Source organism: Nycticebus coucang, chromosome 14, assembly GCF_027406575.1.
Source record: "Nycticebus coucang isolate mNycCou1 chromosome 14, mNycCou1.pri, whole genome shotgun sequence".
In the NCBI taxonomy this organism is placed as follows: Eukaryota; Metazoa; Chordata; class Mammalia; order Primates; family Lorisidae; genus Nycticebus; species Nycticebus coucang.
This window is the reverse complement of record NC_069793.1, coordinates 65068534-65090560: the sequence shown is the minus strand read 5'-3', so window position 1 is coordinate 65090560 and position 22027 is coordinate 65068534. Positions and strand designations below refer to the sequence as shown.

Here is a 22027-nt window from a genome sequence, read left to right as displayed (position 1 = left end):
TGATTTGTAGAATAGTGCTGTCCAACAGAAACATAATTGAGTTGTAAGTGTAAGCCATGTATATAATTTTTTCACATCTGTAAAATTTTCTAGTAGCCATAAGAAAATAAAATGAAACAGGAGTGGGCTAATTTTAATAATGGGCTGTCTGGAAAGTATCCAGTGACAGATGAGACCACAGCTGGATACTTTCCAGACAGCCCTCCTATCATTGAACATGTAAGCAACATTAACAATTATTGAGAGATTTTTTTACACTTACAGCACATTTCAATTTGGATTAGCTACTTGTTAAGTGCTCAGTGGCCACACATGTGACCAGTGGCTACCATATTAGACAATGCAGATATAGAAAATTAAAAATGGAAGAGAAAGATCAGAAAGATTACAGGAAGAGAGCAAAATGTACCAGGGACTGTAAGAATCTAAGCCTATATTTAGCTTTGAAATCCCTGGCAGCCAAAATAAATAAGGGAAACCTAGGGATATGCAGTCCTCATCATTAGATTCAAGGAATTACTTTGTACGCAGAGAATGAAACTCCCAAATATTCCTTAAAAATGGGAGTTTTTGTTAAAAACCAAGGATCTAATAGCTTGTGATTTGGTTTAAGCTTAATAAATACAGTTAAATCACCAAAATTAGAAATTGGTGATTTAAAGTTTAACAAGTTTAGAGGACTGGAAAGTGAGAATTTCTTGCTCTCAAAAAGCAGCAATTCTTCCTGTTAGTATAGTGGTGATTAAAAAAAAAATTAGTAATTCCAACTGAGTTTTGGGAAAGTGTTGGCTTAGTTATATGTTGTAGACTGGCCCTGTGAGCATGGGTTATTGATTACAATAGGTCTGAATCTTTTAGATGTCAGATCTATAGGCAGACAACAAAGAACATATTCTTTCAGAAAAAGAGCTCCTGTCTTTTGCAGAAGTAGAGGAACCTTGTTTAGACAGACCTCTATTCCACTTCACCACCTACAATAGGGCCTTTGAGCAAGACTGCATACTTTACTCAAAGTAAGTCTGGGTTGGGACTCCAGAGTTCTGCACCTCTGAACATGGATTTTAGCTTAAAAATCTCATAGATTTTTACTGTTAGTCTCCTTGACCATTAGGGAAACCCAAAATTCCTAATTTTGTTAGAATTCACTCCTGGTGCATTTTCTGAATGAGTCAATATTAAAAATGGTGACCCAAGAAGCTGGATTAATTTGCTGATTGGAAAGGGTTATTAGTCTTCTCCATTTAAACAGTAACCCAGGCTGTGAGCTAGTATTGTGTCTTATTTAACTCAGAACCTGGTTCTGAGTTGCAACAGGTACTCAGGAAATGTTTATGGGATGAATAAATGAGAAACTGTCAAATAAGATGATTTCTGTTTTGGGAGAGTTGATGCTAAGCTGTTCTAACAAGTAGTTCTAGCTTCAGTTGGTTTTAGTACACACCTCTTTCACAGTAAGATATTCAATTCAGTTCTGCGGCCCTGTGCCTGACCAGAATGAAACCAAGACACAAATAATAGAACCCTGTCATGAACACAGAAAGAACTGCTAGGTTTCTATTGATTGTGGCAAACCAGCCTGTATCCAGTTCCAACCAAAAGCTGCCCACTTAGTGAATACTCTCACATTTCAATACTCAGCTCTTGTATACCCTCCTCTATAAAGCCTTTATTCCCCCAGATAAAATTGACCAGTGTACCCTGTGTTAGATTGATTGCTTTGATGATCCTAGTCATGGTCTTCTCTGTATCAATCCCTTGCCTGCAACTACGTAGTTCCATCTCACTTTGATGCTGGGCTCAGCCATGTGACTTGTTTTGGCTAGTGGGATACTGATAAGAAGCATCAGAAGCTTTAAGAGAGGGCTTGCCCTCTTGTTCTTTGCCAGTGCCATGAGAACATGGTGGGCCTGCTAGAGGGACACTAGAGATATGCAGGTAAGAGACATGTAAAAGACAACCAGTGATCCCAGCTGAGGCCCTCACAGACTAGTCTATAGTCAGATCAGACGAGTCACTCAACTCATGATGACTGCAGACACAGGAGTGAGCCCAGCCATGACCAGAAAAACCATCCAGGCGATTCAAAGATTTACAAGTAATAATAAATGCTTGTTGTTTTAAGCCATTGTGTCTTTGGATGGTTTGTTACATAGCAATAGCTAACTGATGCATGCCCCCCCACTGTACTTTGTTGTTGTTGTTGTTTTGAGACAGAGTCTCATTTTGTCACCCTCGGTAGAGTGCCATGGCATCACAGCTCACAGCAACCTCAAACTCTTGAGTTTAAGCTCCTCAGCCTCCTGAGTAGTTGGGACTATAGGCACTGGCCACAACAACCATTTTTTCTTCCCAGAGTACTAAGATTACAGGCGTGAGCCACTGTGCCCAGCCCCCACCCCCACTGTACTTTGAACAAAATTACATCAGGGCCGGTCTTCTCATCTGTACAATGAAGACACACCCTATCATGAGCACTGTTGTATATCCCACAGCAGATAATAAATGGAAGCAGTGTTCTCTCTGTACTCATTTCTTTATAATCTACTTTCTATTCCCTCCTTCTACGTTTAAGGACAAGAACAAGGCCAGTGCAGTGGCTTACGCCTATAATCCTAGCACTCTGGAGGCCGAGGTGGGTGGATTGCCTGAGCTCACAGGATTGAGATCAGCCTGAGTCAAAGCGAGACCTCATCTCTAAAAATAGCTGGGCGTGGGCGGCGCCTGTGGCTCAGTGAGTAGGGCGCCGGCCCCATATACCCAGCCCCGGCCAAACTGCAACCAAAAAATAGCCGGGCGTTGTGGCGGGTGCCTGTAGTTCCAGCTGCTCTGGAGGCTGAGACAAGAGAATCGTGTAAGCCCAAGAGCTAGAGGTTGCTGTGAGTCCTGTGACGTCATGGCACTCTACCGAGGGAGGTAAAGTGAGACTCTGTCTCTACCAAAAAAAAAAAAAAATAGCTGGGCGTTGTGGTGGGTACCTGTAGTTACTTGGGAGGCTGAGGCAAAAGAATTGCTTGACTCCAGGAGTTTGAGGATGCTGTGTGCCATAACACCACGACACTCTACCAAGGGTGACAAAGTGAGACTCTTCAAAAAAAAGAACAAAAAGAAGTTAGACTTCTCTCTTCCCATCATTATCCTATGTTGAACCTAGAAAAGGATGAATATTCACTAAAGGCTTGATGGACAAATGGATAAATGGAAAAATGAAAGGATACATGAAGGAATAGTGTCTTCAAGGTGTTACATAGAAGACCTGACAGCTGGGGAGAAGTGACAAAGCCTTCACGCTGCCTTGCTCATTCCGGGGGCTGTATTTTTGGAGTCAGTCTTTCCCCACTATTCTGGCTCATGACCAAGAGACAGATCCCAGCACCTTCTGCTCTCCAGACTGAATGACCTGATGAATGACAAGGTTAGAGGTATATCTGCTTTGTTTTGGAATTCCAAGTTCCAATTGAATTTTTCTTTTCCAAACAGCTAAATATCTCTAACTGCTTTTTAAAAACTATAATAGTTAACATGATAGCTGAATAAAGTCAGGCGACAAAGAAATACATCAAGTAAAAACTAAAAGCCTGCTACAGTGCATCTTACAAGGGTACATGTGAAATTTACTAAATGTAGAATATAAATGTCTTAACACAATAAGAAAATGCCGTCAAGGCTATGTTAACCAGTTTGATGAAAATATTTCAAATTGTATATAAAACCAGATTAAAAAAAATAAAACAAAACAAAAAAACTAAAAGCCTGAATCTCCATTAACAGTTTGGGAATATAACCTCTTAGAATGCATATTTATAGTATAATAAGATTATGTATATATATTTTTAAATACTGTCTATCTATTTATCAACCTATTATTTCTTTTCAAATTGTTATAGATTCCCTTACCCTTTTAATATCTGAAGAATATTCCATAGTATGTATCAGACTTTACTTACTTTAATTTTATTTAACCAACCCGAAATTGACAAAAGTTTTTTTTTCAGTTTTTGGAAATTACTAAGTGGAATTTGATCTGTTGCTAGCCCATTCCTGCCCTCTCTCAGGCAAGTACCAACATGATGGCACAGGAAGCTTTAAGGAATAATCAGATGAGGTCTGATAAGAGGCAGTTCAACAGCTTGGCCCAGAGAGTTTCTGTGTATTACCTACAAGTGGAAGAAAAAAATCAAATGATGTTGGGTGCAGTGGCTCATGCCTGTAATCCTAGCACTCTGGAAGGGTGAGGCGGGTGGACTGCCTGAGCTCACAGTTTTGAGATTACCCGGAGCCAGAGCGAGACCTCATCTCTTAAAAAAAAAAAAAAAGGCTGGGTGTTGTGGTGGGTGCCTGAAGTCCCACCTACTTGGGAGGCTAAGTCAAGAGACTCACTTAAGCCCAAAGAGTTTGAGGTTGCTGTGAGCCGTAATGCCACAGTATTCTACCAAGGACAACAAAGTGAGAAAAAAAAAAAGAGAAGAAAATCAAATGATGTGGGCTCACACCTGTAATCCTAGCACTCTGGGAGACCAAGGCAGGAGGACTGCTTGAGCTCAGGAGTTCAAGACCAGCCTAAAGAAGAATAACATCCCTATCTCAACTAAAAATAGAAAAACTAGCTGGGTGTTATGGCAGGTGCCTATAGTCCCAGCTACTCAGGAGGCTGAGGGAGGAGGATTGCTTAAACGGAGGAGTTTGAGGTTGCTGTGAGTTAGGCTGATGCCTTGGTCACAATGACCATGGGGCAATAGAGTGAGATTCTGTCTCAAAAAACAAACAAGTGCCATGAAAAATATGTCACATAATCAAATATATTCTGGGAGATTATATTCCCAAGTGCCAAAGGGAGACCCAAGATTCAGTCTGGCTATTACCCATCTCTCTGCTCCCATTTTTATCCTCTCCTCCAATTCTGCAGTCTAGCTGAATGCAACAACTTACAGTAAGTTCCCTGTACTTGCCTCTGGACCACTGAGTGGAATAGTTTCTCTTTCTAGCTCTCTCAGGTTGGAATATATTGGTGAGATCATAGCTCATTGTAACCTTGACCTCTTTCTGGGTTTGAGCCATTATTCTGGCTCAGCCTCCTAAATAGAAGGAACTACAGGCAGGCACAACTACACTTGGCTAATTTATTTAAATTTTTTTTTCTTTTGTAGAGACAGAGTTTCACTTTATCACCCTCAGTGGAGTGCCATGGTGTCACACAGCTCACAGCAACCTCCAACTCCTGGGCTTAGGCGATTCTCTTGCCTAAGCCTTCTGAGTAACTGGGACTACAGGTGCCTGCCACGACGCCCGGCTATTTTTTTTGTTGCAGTTTGGCAGGGCGGGTTCGAATCCGCCACCCTCAGTATATGGGGCCGGCACCCTACCCACTGAGCCACAGGTGCCGCCTCTAAATTTTTTTTTGGTAGAGACAAGGTCTGGCTATGTTGCCCAGGCTGTCCTCAAACTCTTGACCTCAAGTGATCTTCCCACCTTGGCCTCCCAAATGCTAGGATTATAGGCATGAAACACCATACCCAGCCTAGGTTTCAACTTTTCTGAGTAGCCTACCTTCATTCCCAAATCTGGAATGTGGAACTTCTCTTCTAGGCTCCTGTAACACCCTGCACTTACTGCCCAGGTAGTACTCATAACACTATAATTATCTGCTTACTATCTGTATGTCCATAAACTCCACCAGGGCAGAAGCCATGTTTTTCTCATAGTTCTAGCTCATGGCGGTAGCAAGGAGTAGGTGCTTAAAAAATACATAAAAAATTGCAACTGAATGACACCATAAAGGAGAGGGACAAGAGGTTGCTATAATTGAAGGATCTGACCTGGTCTGAGCAGTTGTCTTCAGGAATGTCTTCCTACAGAAGGGATTAAGAGAAATCTAAAGCATAAGTATAAATAAACCATAGCAGTGGGAAAGCTGAGCATTCTAGGCAGAAGTAACAGTAAAGGTTCTATGGTGGGAGTGTATTTGGAAATTTTGAAGACCTTAAAGAAAGTCATACAACTAGAGGAGAGAGACAAGGAGTATGTATGGTTAGACTGGAGGCTGGAGAGACAGGAGCAATAGGAAGCCACAATGTATATATTTAAATGGAAGGTGGGTGGGAAGAGTGAGCAATATCAAGTTTGGATTTTGATGGATTATTCCGGCAGTATTTAAAATGGCTGGGAGGTAAAGCAGGAAAGAGGTAATGACTAGATAAAATAGGAATTTAAGCTGGCAGGATTTCATGATAGATGGGAGATCTATTAAGAATTACTCTTAGGCTCTCTGCTCCAGCAGCTCAAGATGCCGAAAGGAAAGAAGGCCAAGGGGAAGAAGCAGGAGGCCAAGAAGGTAGTGAATCCTCCATTAGAGAAAAGGCCAAAGAACTTGGGCATTGGGCAGGACATCCAGCCCAAGAGGGAGCTCACCCACTTTGCCAAATGGCCCCACTACATCCAGTTGTAGTGGCAAAGAGCCATCCTCTACAAGTGGCTGAAAGTACCTTCTGCCATTAATCAGTTCACCCAGGCCTTAGGCCGCCAAACAGCTACTCAGCTGCTTAAGCTGGCCCACAAGTACAGACCAGAGACAAAGCAAGAGAATAAGCAGCAACTGTTGGCCAGGGCTGAGAAGAAAGCTGTGGGCAAAGGGCTAAGAGACCACCTATCCTTAGAGCAGGGGTTAACACTGTCACCACGTTGGTGGAGAACAAGAAGGCTCAGCTGGTGATAATTGCACATGATGTGCATCCCATTGAGCTGGTTGTCTTTTTGCCTGCCCTATGTTGGAAGATGGGGGTCCCGTACTGCATTATCAAGGAGAAGGCCAGGCTGGGGCATCTCGTCCACAGGAAGACCTGCACCACTGTAGCCTTCAAGCAGGTTAACTTGGAAGACAAAGGAGCTCTAGCTAAGCTGGTGGAAGCTATCAGGACCAATTACAATGACAGATCCGACAAGATCTGCCATCACTGGGGAGGCAACATCCTGGGTCTGAAGTCTGTGGCTCACATTGCCAAGTTGGAAAAGGCAAAGGCTAAAGAACTTGCCACTAAACTGGGCTAAACGTATACTGTCGAGTTTTCTTTACATAAAAATAATAAATATTCAAGCCAACATCTTGAGCCAAATAAAAAGAAAAAAAGAATAACTCTCAGGTTTTTGGCTTGTGAATATTCTGGATAAAGATGAGGGCACTGGAGATATCCAGGCTTGAAGGAGATGGTTGGGGTGCATAGAAATTATGAGTTCAGTTTCAGAATGTTGAGTTTGGGTTGTCTTTGAAATATCCTGAAGGAAATACCATGATGGCAACTGACTATACAGATCTGGAGATCAAAGATAGGGGGCTGGGCTGGAGATATACACTTGTGTGTATCTGCATACAAGTGGTAAAGGAAGTTATGAACGTGGATGAGCATGCCAAAGAAGAGAATGTATGTGGCAGGAAGCAGGCTTTGGACCAACCCTGGAAGAACTGGAAGATGTCAGAGGACCAATCAGGGCCAGCTAGCTGCCAGCCGGAAGCCAGCTTAATTATGACAGCTTCATACACAGGTGTTAGCCAGATTGCTTTCCGTTCCATTTTGTTAAAATTGTCTTCAGTCTCTATAGTTCTTTTCCCCATTAACACTTTAAGGGAAGGATTTGAAAGTTATTTAGGCTGAAGTGTAAATAATCCAACGTAGGCCATAAAGGTCCCTGGGGCAGTTCAATGTATTTCTTTTTTTTAATAACAATAGTATAGATCAGGAAGGTACAACTTTATTTATTTTTTATTTATTTATTTATTTATTTTTGGCCGGGGCTGGGTTTGAACCCGCCACCTCCGGCATATGGGACCGGCACCCTACCCGCTGAGCCACAGGCGCCGCCCAGTTCAATGTATTTCCTTGGAATAGTCCTAAAGCTATAAAGATAGCAAGTTCCAACTAAAAAGACTTGACTGGAAGGTGGAGAACTGGGGTCTAGTTCTAGCTCTCTCACTGATTTGGTGTGTGGCCTTGGGCAATCTCCTCTGTGTTTCAGTTTTCTAATCTATGAAATGGGGATAAGTATTCTTGACTCAGAGCTGTTATGAGTACCAAAAAGCTTAGAAGCGCTGGTTAAGTTACTAAATGTAATCGATCTGTCATGAGAATTGTAAAAGGAACGAAGCTCTAACTGAAGCAGACCATGGAGGAGGTATAGAGAGAAGAGGTAATTTGGCGGCAATACCCTTAATGAGTGTGTGTGGGAGAACCTGCTGTCTTTGAGAAAGGGTCTTCCTGCATGGAAGAGGAAGGAAAGAAGCACTTCAAGCCCCATAAAGTTTCCCATCTTCCAGAAATAGGGACTGCGATTTACTCTAATACTACTCCCATGTCTTGAACAGGGTCTCAGTTCCTCAGAGGAAAAGCAACCGATGTCTGAGGGAATTTCAGACCTCTCTGAATGTGTCTGGGACTTGAGGCATCAGTATTTGGGAGGCCCGTGTTTGCGTTGAAAGAGAATCTTAAGCAATCCCAAATCTGTAAGTGTATGTATCTCAGCGGCCTTTCCTTTCCCTGCCCCCTCTCCCCCCCGCCAGTCCATCCCATATGGATGTTGTGACTTGTTCACCGTGAAGGGGGGGGGGGGCTAGTGCGAGTCCCAAGGAGTGAAGTTCCTAGTTTTACTGTCGTGCCCCTTCCCTCTCCATAGAGCTCTCGTTCCCTAGAGCAGGTTTCCTGTTTTCCCGCCAGACTCACCAGCAATTGCTTCCTCTCCAGCCTCGACGTCCCACTATCTCAGGGTTACCCCGCGAAACTCCATGGCAACTATCTTCGTCACCACGTCCCGACCGGCGCCGTGCTGCCACGATGCCTACCGGGATCTGTAGTTCTCAGGGGCGGGGCTACAAGGCCGCGGGTGGTGCTGGGATTTGAAGTTCTCTTGGCCTTCCGTTCCAGCCAGGGTCCGGAAATAGTGACACCCCTTCTCCCTTCCCAGTGGCCCTCTCACTTCCTTTTCCCTGGTCTTCAAGCGTGCCTTACGCACCACAACAGCTGATAAGGGCCAATCAGAGGGCGGTGCGAGGGGGTGGGGCCATAGTTTAAATTAATTGTGCGCTCAGCACTGGCTAGAATCCACTACTAGGTGTGCTCGGAGGAATCTCTAGGGGAAGCGGGTGCGCGCGGCCAGGTAACCGGCGCGGGCCCGCGGCTGAATTGTGGCCGGGACGGTCGCTGGGATGCCCAGACCCAAAGTGGGGCTGGAGAGGCCGGTGCGAGCAGAAAGCTTTCTCCATAACAATCTGAAAGGGGAGAATCTTTGGGGGTAAGGTTTGCCAGGAGAGGAGCATATCCGAGGGGGAGAAGCCGGGGATACCTGAGGGGGAGGATCTGTTTGGGGGCGTGTCTGAGGACGTCGGAGATTGTGGGGGAAGTGGAATTTCCTGTAAGCCTTGTAATCTAGGGGTCCTGTAGTGGGAAGTCCTCGCCTCTTATTAGTAGTAGTTATAGTAGTAAAGTAGTAAATATTTTCTGAGCATTGACAGACTTATTAAAGATGGGCACCTTGAGGTTTATAGTGTTTAAGTTGGTCATGCTTACATAGCTAGCGTGATGTTGGCTATTCTTGGGGTTTTGGGGGTTGGGCATAAATAAGAACCGCGGGAGGCTATGCGTGAGTGTGCGCGTTGTCTTGGTCTTGCTGATTTATTTTCAGCCTCGCTTGTCAAAAGTGTAAACAATAGTCTTACCTTCCTAACCTACTTACTGGGCTGGCTGGTTGTGAGGATCAAATAAGATAAGGTGTTTCATGAAAGCACCCTAGAGAATATAAATTTATGACTAAATTATGTGAATTTGTAGGTTGTGGGGTGTGAAAGAGCCCAACTGGGTTGATGCTGCCTGCTCTGGGTTCCCTCTTTTGCTTACCCTTGAGGTAGCACTTGTCTTCTGGTATTCTAAGTCTCTTTACACGTTTGTTTGCTGTGTAGGTAATGAAAGACTGTTTCTTTCTCTTTCTTTTTTTTTTGAGACAGAGTCTCACTATGTCATTTTCGGTAGAGTACTATGGCATCATAGCTCACAGCAACCTCAAACTTTTCGTCTTAAGCGATTCTCTTGCCTCAGCCTCCCAAGTAGCTGGGACTACAGGTGCCCTCCACAACAACCAGCTATTTTTTTGTTGTAGTTGTCATTGTTGTTATGGCAGGCCCGGGCTGGGTTCGAAGCTGCCAGCCCAGGTGTATGTGGCTGGCGCCCTAGCCGCTGAACTACAGGCACTGAGCCTGAAAGACTGTTTTCTGTCACTGTAGCCTATGTCTATGTGAGATTTGAGACATGTCATGACCACTAATGTATACTTTAGAATGCTGTGTTTTCTTGGGCTGAAAAGGAGATGGGAGTCTGGTTTTCCTATCTTCACTTAGTGGCTTTTTTTGGTGTTTTGTTGTTTTTTGGTTTTTTTTTCGAGACAGAGTCTCACTATGTCACCCTTGGTAGAGTGCCATGGCGTCACAGCTCACAGCAACCTCAAGCTCTTGGGCTTAAGCGATTCTCTTGCCTCAACCTCCCAAGTAGCTGGGACTACAGGTGCCTGCCACACGCCTGGCTATTAAATTGTTGTTTAGCAGGCCTAGGGTTTGAACACTCCTGCCTTGGTGTGTGTACAGGCTGGCGTAGTAACTAATAAGCTACAAGCACCCAGCCTGCACTTAGTGCAGTAGTTCTCAACCTTCCTAATGCCGTGGCCCTTTAATACTGTTCCTGTCCACAGATTGAGAACCGCTGACTTAGTGGCTTTTAAACCTCAGTACTAAGCTAACCTTGCTGGGTGCAGTGGCTCACGCATATAGTAATCCCAGCAACTCCAAAGGCTGAGGCAGGAGGATGGTTTGATACCAGCCTGGGCAAAAGAACAAGACCCTACCTCTAAGCAAAAATTTTGTTTTGAGACTGAGTCTCACTCTGTTGCCCTGGGTAGAGTGCTATGGCATCATAGCTCAGCGCAACCTCAAACTTTTGGGATCAAGCGATCCTCTTGCCTCAGCTTCCCAAGTAGCTGGGACTACAGACTCCAGTCATGAGAGGGCTAGTTTTGTTTTTTGTTTTTTTTCTATTTTTAGTAGAGATGGAGTCTTCCTCTTGCTCAGGCTGGTCTCCAACTCCTGAGCTAAGGCACTCCACCTGCCTCAGCCTCCCAGAGTGATATTTAGAATGTTCTTTTTTACTTGTGGAATATGGAAATGGGAAGAATGCCCTGACTTGAGTTCTAGAACTGTTAGGATGGGGAAAAACCCTGCCTCACATGCCTGAACAGAATTAATCAGGGGCTGTTTTGACAGCTGTGTTTATTTGATAAAACCCTATTGATTGAGGGTCACTTAATTCAGACTTTTACACTAACCATATCAAAAGGTGTTGCTCAGACTCAAAATGAGAACTTCCAAGAATGAGAAAATTCCTGGAGTTAATCCATATCAATGTTGAACTAGTCTAATTTTTTTTTTTTTTTTGAGACAAGAGTCTAAAGCTCTCACCCTGGGTAGAGCTATGACTCCAGGTCATAGCTCTGGAGTCATAGCTCACAGCAATCTCCAACTCTTGGGCTCAAGAGATAGAGGTTTTTCTATTTTTAGTAGAGACAGGGTCTCTTTTTTGTTCAGGCTGGTCTCTGATTCATGAGCTCAAGCAATCTACCCGCCTCAGCCTCCCAGAGTGCTAGGCATGAGTCACTGCGCCAGGCCAATTTTTTTTTTTTTTTTTTTGAGACAAAGTCAACTTTGTCACTCTGGGTGGAGTGCCATAGTGTCATCATAGCTCACAGCGACCTCAAACTCTTGGGATCAAGTGATCCTCCTGCCTTGGCCTCCTGAGTGGGTGAGACTACAGGCATGTGCCACCACATCCGGCCTTGAACTGTGCTAATTAATAATAATTTTTGTTTTGTGCTGTTAGAAATTATTTTGTTTTACCCATATATGTTTACTGTTTGTTTTTTCACCATTTTTTGAGACAGAGTCTTAGCACTGGGGTTAAGTGCTGTGGCATCATAGCTCACAGCAACATCAAATTCTTGGGTTCAAAGATCCTTTCATCTCAACTAACCATGACATTGACACCACTCATGGTTAGTTTTTATTTTATTCTTTCTTTCTTTTTTTTTTTTTTTTTTGACAGAGTCTTACTATTTCGCCCTCGGTAGAGTGCTATGGCGTCATAGCTCACAGAAACCTCAAACTCTTGGGCTTATGGCGGCACCTGTGGCTTAAGGAGTTGGGTGCCGGCCCCATATACTTGAGATGGTGGGTTCAAACCTGGCCCTGGCCAAAAACTGCAAAAAAAAAAAAAAAAAGTGGGGGGCGGGCTTAAGCGATTCTCTTGCCTTAGCCTCCCAAGTAGCTAGGACTATAGACGCCCACAACAATGCCTGGCTATATTTTTGTTGCAGTTGTCATTGTTGTTTAGCAGGCCTGGACCAGGCTCAAACCTGCCAGCCTCGGTGTATATGACCAGTGTCCTACTCACTGAGCTGTGGGCACTGAGTCTAGTTTTTATTTTATTATTTATTTATTTATTTGAGACAGAGTCATTCTTTGTCACCTTTGGTAGAGTGCTGTTTCGTAATAGCTCACAGCAACCTCAAATTCTTGGGCACAATCAATCCTCTTGCCTCAGCCTTCTGAGTAGCTGGGACTACAGTTGCCTATCACAATGCCCAGCTATTTTACAGATGGGATCTTGCTCTTGCCCTGGTCTCAAACTCCTGAGCTCAGGCAGTCCACCCGCCTGAGCCTCTCCGAGTGCTAGGATTATGGTTGTATAGGTGTGAGCCACTGCTCCTGGCATCACCATTCTTTTTTATACTTTGTTTCTTCCATCAGATGTATACATCCTTAAGATATTTACTTCAGTGGGGGATCTGTTAGTGATAAACATTGTTTTTTTTGTTTGTTTGTTTGTTTTTTGTAGAGACAGAGTCTCACTTTATGGCCCTCGGTAGAGTGCCGTGGCCTCAGACAGCTCACAGCTCACAGCAACCTCCAACTCCTGGGCTTAAGCAATTCTCTTGCCTCAGCCTCCCAAGTAGCTGGGACTACAGGCGCCTGCCACAACGCCCGGCTATTTTTTTGTTGCAGTTTGGCCGGGGCCGGGTTTGAACCCGCCACCCTCGGTATATGGGGCCGGCGCCTTACCGACTGAGCCACAGATAAACATTGTATTTAAAAAATGGCTTTATTTCATCTTCAGTCTTGATTGATAGTTTAACTGGATGATAGACTTCAAATTATTTTCTCTTGGGCACCTGTGGCTCAGTGAGTAGGGCACTGGCACCATATACCGAGGGTGGCGGGTTCAAACCCAGCCCCGGCCAAACTGCTACCAAAAAATAGCCTGGCGTTGTGGCGGGCGCCTGTAGTCCCAGCTGCTCCAGAGGCTGAGGCAGGAGAATCGCGTAAGCCCAAGAGTTAGAGGTTGCTGTGAGCTGTGTGATGTCATGGCACTCTACCCAAGGGTGGTACAGTGAGACTCCGTCTCTAAAAAAAAAAAAAAAAAAAAAAAATTATTTTCTCTTAATATTTTGAAAATGTTATTTCAAGGCTGAGCATGGTGGTTCAAGAATCAGAAGTTGGGGTGTCACCTGTGGCTCAGTGGGTAGGGCGCTGGCCCCATATACCAAGGGTGGCAGGTTCAAACCTGGCCCCAGCCGAACTGCAACGAAAATATAGCCAGGCATTGTGGCGGGCGCCTGTAGTCCTAGGTACTCGGGAGGCTGAGGCAAGAGAATCGCCTAAGCCCAGGAGTTGAAGGTTGCTGTAAGCAGTGTGACACTACGGCACTTTACTGAGGGCGATAAAGTCACTCTGTCTCTACAAAAAAAAAGTCTGAAGTTGCTGTGAGTTATGACAAAACAGCGCTCTACCGAGGACAACAAAGTGAGACTCTGTCTCAAAAAATAAGTAAATAAATAAAAGAAAATGTTATTTCATTGAAATTCTATTTTTTTCTTGTTACTCTTGAGAATTGTACTTACTGCTTCTGTACCTTTTGGCTAAGATCAAGAGGACAACTTCGTTCACAATTTTAACTATTTTATTGTAGGTGACCCGTCTTTCTCGTTGTTTTCAAGATCTTCTTTGCCGTTATTTGTGTTCTGCAGTGTTCTAACATAGTGTGAATTTAATTTTTATTTATCCTATAAAATATACAAACTGAGATTTTGTATTTTTCATCAATTTTATAAAAATTTCCAGTCGTTACCTCTTTACTCTCTCTCCCAAGAGCTCATATTTAACTTATGTTGGGACTTCTCATTCTGTCTTCCATATCTCTTATTCTTTTATAATGTATATCTTTTTTTTTTTTTTTATTGTTGGGGATTCATTGAGGGTACAATAAGCCAGGTTACACTGATTGCAATTGTTAGGCAAAGTCCCTCTTGCAATCATGTCTTGCCCCTATAATGTATATCTTTATCTTTCTATGTTAATTTCTGGGTAATTTCCTTATAGGTATCTCATAGCATACTAATTTACCCTTCAGCTAGGTCCAGTTTGCTCTTTGGGTTCTTTTTGGGAGAGGGGTTCTTATTTTTTTTTTTTTTTTATTGTTGGGGATTCATTGAGGGTACAATAAGCCAGTTACACTGATTACAATTGTTAGGTAAAGTCCCTCTTGCAATCATGTCTTGCCCCCATAAAGTGTGACACACACTAAGGCCCCACCCCCCTCCCTCCATCCCTCTTTCTGCTTCCCCCCCATGACCTTAATTGTCATTAATTGTCCTCATATCAAGATTGAGTACATAGGATTCATGCTTCTCCATTCTTGTGATGCTTTACTAAGAATAATGTCTTCCACTTCCATCCAGGTTAATACGAAGGATGTAAAGTCTCCATTTTTTTTAATGGCTGAATAGTATTCCATGGTATACATATACCACAGCTTGTTAATCCATTCCTGGGTTGGTGGGCATTTAGGCTGTTTCCACATTTTGGCGATTGTAAGGGGTTCTTATTTTTATTAGCTAAACTTTTCATTTCTTCATGAACTCTTTGGTTCATTTTCAAATGTTTTTGTTTTTATTTTTGAGACAGACTCTTGCTCTGTTTCTGGCTACTGGAGTTCATTGGTGTCATCATCGCTCACAGCAACCTCAAATTCCTGGGCTCAAGTGATCTTCCTACCTGAGCCTCCCAAGTAGCTGGGTCTATAGGCAGTACCACTGTGCCTGGCCAATTTTGTTTTTTAAGTGTAAGTTTATTTTATATTAGAGAAAGAGAGAAGGAAGCAGAAGGCAGAGAGTGAGAGAAAAGAAGATGGGGTGAAAGAAAAGGAAGGAGAGAATGGGTAGCATCCCAAAGAAAGAAAGGAAGATGCCAACCTGCCCCGCCAATTTTTTATCTGTGTTTAGTAAGATAGGGTCTTGCTGTTGCTCAGACTAGTCTTTTTTTTTTTTTTTTTTTTTGCTGTTTTTGGCTGGGGCCAGTTTTGAACCCAATACCTCCGGTATATGGGGCCGGTACCCTACTCCTTGAGCCACAGGCCCCACCCAGACTAGTCTTAAACTCCTGACCTCAAGTGATCCTCCCACCTTGGGCCTGCCTCCACAGTGCTAGGAGTGCTAGGATTACAGGCATGAGCCACTGTACCTGGCCTCAAATCTGTTTACTTTTTATGGTACCTTGTTTTCAGTTCATTTTGTTTCTATAATATTATAATTTTAAAGAATTTTTTTTTTTTTTTTTAGAGGCAGAGTCTTACTTTATTGCCCTTGGTAGAGTCCCATGGCGTCACACAGCTCACAGCAACCTCCAACTCCTGGGCTTAGGCGATTCTCTTGCCTCAGCCTTCCGAGTAGCTGGGACTACAGGCACACGCCACAATGCTCGGCTATTTTTTTGTTGCAGTTTGGCTGGGCCGGGTTTGAACCCACCAGACCGCGTGTATGTGACTGGCACCATAACCACTGAGCTACGGGCGCCGAGCCAGCTCATGCTGGTTTTGGAGTCTTAAGCTCAAGGGATTCACCTGCCTCATCTTCCCAGAGTGCTAGAATTTTTTTTTTTTGCAGTTTTTGGCCCGGGGCCAGGTTTGAACCTGCCACCTCTGGCATATGGGGCTGGCACTCTACTCACTGAGCCACAGGCACTACCCCATTTTTTTTTTTAGACAGAGGCTCACTTTGTCACTCTCGGTAGAGTGTCGTGGTGTCATAGCTCACAGTAACCTCAAACTCTTGGGCTTAAGCAATTCTCTTGCCTCAGCCTCCCAAGTAACTGGGACTATAAGGTGCCTGCCACAATGTCTGGCTATTTTTGTTGCAGTTATCATTGTTATTTAGCTGGCCCAGGCTGGGTTCAAACCTGCCGCCCTCGGTGTATGTGGCTGGCGCCCTAACCACTGTACTACAAGTGCCAAGCCCAGAATGCTAGAATTACAGGCTTAAGCCACTGATCCCAGCTTCCTCAAGTATTTTGTAATTTTCGATTGTGAGCTCATATTCAGAAGAGCATCGTCTATGGTAATCTTATGTGTCTTGGGTTGAGGTCAATTCTCCCAAGAGTTATTTTATTTTTTTAAATCAACTTGTTCAGGGGCCAGGTGCAGTGGCTCATGCCTGTAATCCTAGCACTCTAGGAGGCCGAGGCAGGTGGATTGCCTGAGCTCACAGGTTGGAGACCAGCCTGAGCTAGAGCGAGACCTTGTCTCAAAATAGCCAGGCATTGTGGTAGGCACCTGTAATCCCAGCTACTGGGGAGGCTGAGGCAAGAGAATCGCTTGAGGTTGCTCTGAGCCGTGATGTCACAGCCCTCTACCGAGGGGAACAAAGTGAGACTATGTCTCCAAAAATAAATAAATAGATAAATAAACAAACAAACAAACTTGTTTAGGTATAATTTATGTAGCATAAACTTTATTTAAATTAAAAAGAGTTCTGGCAGATGTATACACCTATAAAAAGTGGCCACAGTCACGGTACTGAGCATTTCTATCATCCCCAAAAGTTTCCTCATGCTTACTACCTTTCACCTAGTACCAGAAGCAATTGATCTGCTTTTTGTTACTGCATATTAATTGGTGTTTTCTAGAATTTTATTTATTTGCAGCTTTTTTTTTTTGGCCTGGGTCGGGTTTGAACCCGCCTCCTCTGGTATATGGTGCCCTAGTCCTTTGAGCCACAGGCACCGCCCTTCTAGAATTTTATATGCATGAAATCTAACAGTATATGTTCTTTGAGTCTGGCTTCTTTGATGTAGCATAATTCATTTGAGATTTATCCATTCAGTTGCATCTATCATTTGCTACTTTCTCTTGCTAAGTAGTATTTCTTTCTTTCTTTGTTTTTTTTTTTTTTTTTGAGACAGTCTCACTGTGTCGCCCTCATAGAGTGCAGTGGTGTCACAGCTCACAGCAACCTCAAACTCTTGGGCTTAAGCGATTCTCTTGCCTTAGCCTCCCAAGTAGCTGGACTGTAGGCACCCGCCACAGGGCCCAGCTATTTTTTTGTTGCAGGTGTCATTGTTGATTTTAACTGGCCCGGACTGGGTTCGAACCTGCCAGCCTCCTTGTAGGTGGCCGACGCCCTACCCACTGAGCTACAGGTGCTGCTGCTAAGTAGTATTTCATTGATGGCTATATCATATTTTGTTTATCATTCTCTGTTGATGGTCATTTGAGTCATTTTCAGTTTTTGGCTATTGTAAATAAAGTTGTTGTGAGCATTTTTTTTTGTTGTTGTTGTAGAGACAGAGTCTCACTGTACAGTCCTCAGGTAGAGTGCCATGGCGTCACATGGCTCACAGCAACCTCTAACTCTTGGGCTTACGTGATTCTCTTGCCTCAGCCTCCCGAGCAGCTGGGACTACGGGCACGCGCCACAACACCCGGCTATTTTACTGTTGCAGTTTGACCGGGGCTGGGTCCGAACCCGCCACCCTCGGCACACAACGCCCAGCTATTTTTCTGTTGCAGTTTGACCGGGGCTGGGTCCGAACCCGCCACCCTCTGCATATGGGGCCAGCGCCCTACTCACTGAGCCACAGGCGCCGCCCTGTTGTGAGCATTTATATGCAAAATCTTTGAGTACACATGTATTTTCCTTTCTTTTTATAGTGGCATGGCTGGGTTATATAGCAAGTGTATGTTTAACTTTTTAAGAAATTGTCAGTTTTCCAAAGTGATTGTGCCAGTAAACTGAAAGCTGCAATTGCTTCATATTCTTGTCTACACTTGGGATTGTCAGTTTTTTAAATTTTAGCCCCTCTCACAGAGGTGTAATAGTATTTTATTGTGGTTTTAATTCATGTTTTTCTGATAACTGGTGATGCTGAACATCTCGTATTCATTGGCTGTTTTACTTCTCTTATAGTAGCTCTGCATTTGCTTCTGCTGGACACAAAGGGCTTTTCCTAGCCTGGGACCAAGATGCTTGTAATTTTACTCTGCTTATAGATTTTTAGGCCATCAGTGTTGTATAACTTTGAACTCCAAATCTAATTGTGTATAAACCTATGGTTTTGAATTACTAGAAATTTTTTTTCTCCTAGTTCATTAAGTGAACAAGTTAAGCTTCTTTTATTTCCCTACAGACAGATTTTTTTTTTTCTTAGTCTTTTTACTAAGTAGAAACTTGAGGGTCTCAGCCTCTACAAAGGGCTCTCAGTTGCCTTTTGTGGGATTAAGGTCTGTCTCCTGGACCTAAGAGGGTATCATACATTTCTCACATTGCTATGCCATCAGTTTACTAATCTAGTTTTCACTTCTTTTTTTTTTTTTTTTTGTAGAGACAGAGTTTCACTTTATTGCCCTCAGTAGAGTGCTGTGGCATCACACAGCTCACAGCAACCTCCAACTTCTGGGCTTAGGCAATTCTCCTGCCTCAGCCTCCCGAGTAGCTGGGACTACAGGCGCCTGCCACAACGCCCGGCTATTTTTTTGTTGCAGTTTGGCTGGAGCTGGGTTTGAACCTGCCACCCTCGGCATATGGGGCTGGTGCTCTGCTCACTGAGCCACAGGCACCGCCCTAGTTTTCACTTCTTTATTTCTGATACCTGGGATTTCACTTACTTTCTCTCTCATGAGCTCAATTTATCTATGTATGAGTTTGGATTGAATAAGCAAAACAGAAACCACAGAGTAGTTATTTCAATAGAATTAACTCAATAAAGGAAACTGTTTAAAGTCTTGTTTGGAATGCTGAAAAAGCAAAAAGGGAATCTTAAAATAACTTTTATGTAAATACAGCCTTGTGCAGCTTCCTCATGTAGGACTGAAAAACAAAGGGAGGAAAGTTGGGGTTATCAGAACCTCCAAGTCTGGAGGGTTCTGGAGGAGCTGTATCCAGATTCTCTGAGGAGAGGGTGTTGTATGGTTCTGCTGGTTTCTCGGGAGCTCACAGGAGGGGCCTGGAGGAGTCCTGCCTGCTGTTGCTGACGTCTCTGAGGGGTATAATGAAGCTGGTTCTAGGAGTTTAGAAAGAAAACTGGGAGGAACCAAGTGGTGTTGTCAAGAAATAGCAAGCTAAAGGAAGGAGGAAGTCCCTTGTAGCTGCCTCCCGCCTTCTATTTTCCTTTTAGCACCCTCTATTGATTGAAATGGAGTTGGTGGAGTCCAAGCCATAGCATCACAAAGCAGATCATAACTGAGTAGGTCTGGAGCTGAGAGACAATTCTGAACAACTGGCACAGTCTAAAAGGATGTTTAATATATTTTAATAAGCATTTCCAGGTATATTTAGTAGGAAGGCTCTCAGGTTATCTGGTACGTTATGTCAACAGTAACAGGAATAGTTAACATTTTTTTCCAGCATTGACTGTGAATGAGTGCCCAGTGTACTAAGCACTTTATGCAAAATACTCTTTGAGGAAAGCTCTTTGAGGAAAGTTCCATTATTATTACTATTCCCTTTTTACAGGGAAGGAAACTGAGGTACAGATAGATGAAGTAATCTACCCAAAGACACACAGTTTGTAAATGGTGGAGTTGGTGTCCTAATCCAACCTTCACTGTTTCACATCCCACATTCTTTTTTCTTTTCATTCTTTCTTTCTTCTTCCTTTTTTTTTTTTTTTCCTTTTTAGAACAGGGTCTGGCTATGTTGCCCACGCTGGTCTGGGAACTCCTTGCTTTAGTAAACCTCTTGCCTTGGCCTCTCAAAGTGTTAGAGTTACAGGTGTGAGCCACTGTGCCTGGTTTTGTATTTTTGTGGGAGACATAATAGTCTTTCCCTTCGTCTGCATGGCAGGCATGTATTGTATTTAGAAAAAGTTTTCTTGTTCTCCTCTGTGTAAATGTAGGTAGTTCTTCCCTTACATTTTTTAAAAACTCATTATTAATGGAGAAGGATTTCATTTGATGACTCACTTCTAGACTTTTCACCATGGTCATTAGTGTTCTTCCTCTACATGTACTCTAACTTTGCTCCTAAAAGGTGGAGCACAGGGCGGTGCCTGTGGCTCAGTGAGCAGGGCGCCGGCCCCATATACTGATGGTGGTGGGTTCAAACCCAGCCCCTGCCAAATTGCAACAAAAAAAATAGCCGGGCGTTGTGGCAGGCACCTGTAGTCCCAGCTACTTGGGGGGCTGAGGCAAGAGAATCGCCTAAACCCAGGAGTTGGAGGTTGCTGTGAGCTATGATGTCATGACACTCTACCAAGGGTGATAAAGTGAGACTGTCTCTTAAAAAAAAAAAAAAAAAAAAAAAGGTGGAGCACACTGAGAGTCCTCTTCTACTAAAGCAACTCAAGACTGCAATAAGGTTTGGGTAGCTCTGGCGACTTGTGGTTCACTGAGAGTGTACTTAGTAACATTTATTAACAGCCTCTCCTTTACCTTCCACTATAGGCAGTTTTTGTTGTCCCTGTTGTTTTGTCCATCTTTTTAGTACGAACTACTGTACCAGGTCTTTACCATTCCATATTTATATGTTTGGTTCTTTTATTCAAAATACAGAACCTACACTTATTTCTGTTGTTTGTTGTTTTGGTAACATCAGACCTATTAAGATCTTTTTGCCAGATCAAGTCTAAAAGCATGGTATTTTCTGTCCTTCACAGTTTAATTCCCAAGCTTGACAAGCAGCTCTTATATGTTGTCATTCTAAGTCTTTGTAAACAAGTTAAGTTTGGAAGCAAGCTCCATGTCACAGCACTATCGATCTTACTCCAGTTAATGGAGTTTGGGGACAATGGTTTTAACTATTCATTCTGGCAAATTAGGGAAAAAGCCATTTGGAAAGGGCAGAATCTTGGCTGTTATTGAGGGGAGGAGAGAACCAAGGTTAAGGGTTGGCTATTAGGTAGTCATTTGCCCCAATAAGGAGCCACTTGGCAAAAGTAAATGACCTGGTGGCTGTAGAAGGGAGAGAGAGAGAGCATTATTGCACAGTATGCTCCAGGGTTGAGGAACTGCTTTTGGCAGCTGTGTGGCCCGCCCTTTTAGTCTTATTTAAGGGCCAGTTTCTTTGAAGCCAGTGCAGGAAATGCCAGTGATTCAGCCTTACAGATTTCTTCTGCCTTATTGCAGCTGAGGACAGGTTTATCTGGTAAAGAATAAAAATTGCATATATTTCAGCGTATTTATTTGACCCCTTGAGTGCCTTCCTGTGATTGGCCAGAGACATTTGTTTTGTAGGCTGTCAAGATTTTAGTACGCTGGGACAAGGTGGATGCAGCATGACTTCAGCACTTAGTCTTCTGTGTGGGCAGCAGCTAGATTCTGCCCTGTAATTAGGCATTTTTTAAGTGTCTGTGCTTCTGTAATGGCCTCAGTGAGGAGTAAGGTAATAATAGCTTTGATTTCATGCTTTTCTAGATTTTCTGTCATGTCACAATGTGAGTTTTGGGGAAACCTTTTGTTCCTTAACTTTTCTGCTGTACCTTCATGAACTCAGTAAAGTAGATTCTATCCTGGGTCATTGTACCAAAGTTCATCATGAAGTTGGTCAGGTGGGCCTTTCTGCATTTGTTTTCTGCATTGAGGACTTAGCCTAATTTTCCTACAGGCGATGAATGAAGTGTGCCCACTGAAATAAAACACAAAGTCAAATTGCTATTGTTGTTTTACTGATCTTTTCTTAGCTG

At 43.4% G+C, this 22027-nt stretch overlaps 2 protein-coding genes and 1 pseudogene across 10 annotated transcripts in view; 2 read left to right on the top strand and 1 right to left on the bottom strand.

The window, feature by feature from the left end:
* The window catches only part of LOC128564677 (leucine-rich repeat-containing protein 51), a 36874-nt gene extending 28051 nt beyond the window's left edge, over positions 1-8823 (bottom strand). For 6 of the 9 annotated variants that reach the window (XM_053560254.1, XM_053560258.1, XM_053560253.1 and 3 more), the window contains exon 1: positions 8706-8796. The gene's annotated coding sequence lies outside the window, so the exon portion shown is untranslated. Of the gene's footprint in view, positions 1-3253; positions 3398-8705 lie in introns of all 9 variants that reach the window. The other 3 variants (XM_053560256.1, XM_053560260.1, XM_053560255.1) reach the window with 2 other exon arrangements.
* LOC128564678 (60S ribosomal protein L7a-like) lies at positions 5682-7086 on the top strand (annotated as a pseudogene).
* Positions 8824-9119: 296 nt separating the features above from the next.
* The window catches only part of NUMA1 (nuclear mitotic apparatus protein 1), a 102788-nt gene continuing 89880 nt past the window's right edge, over positions 9120-22027 (top strand). Inside the window, exon 1 of the mRNA XM_053562798.1 lies at positions 9120-9273. The gene's annotated coding sequence lies outside the window, so the exon portion shown is untranslated. The remainder of the gene's footprint in view (positions 9274-22027) is intronic.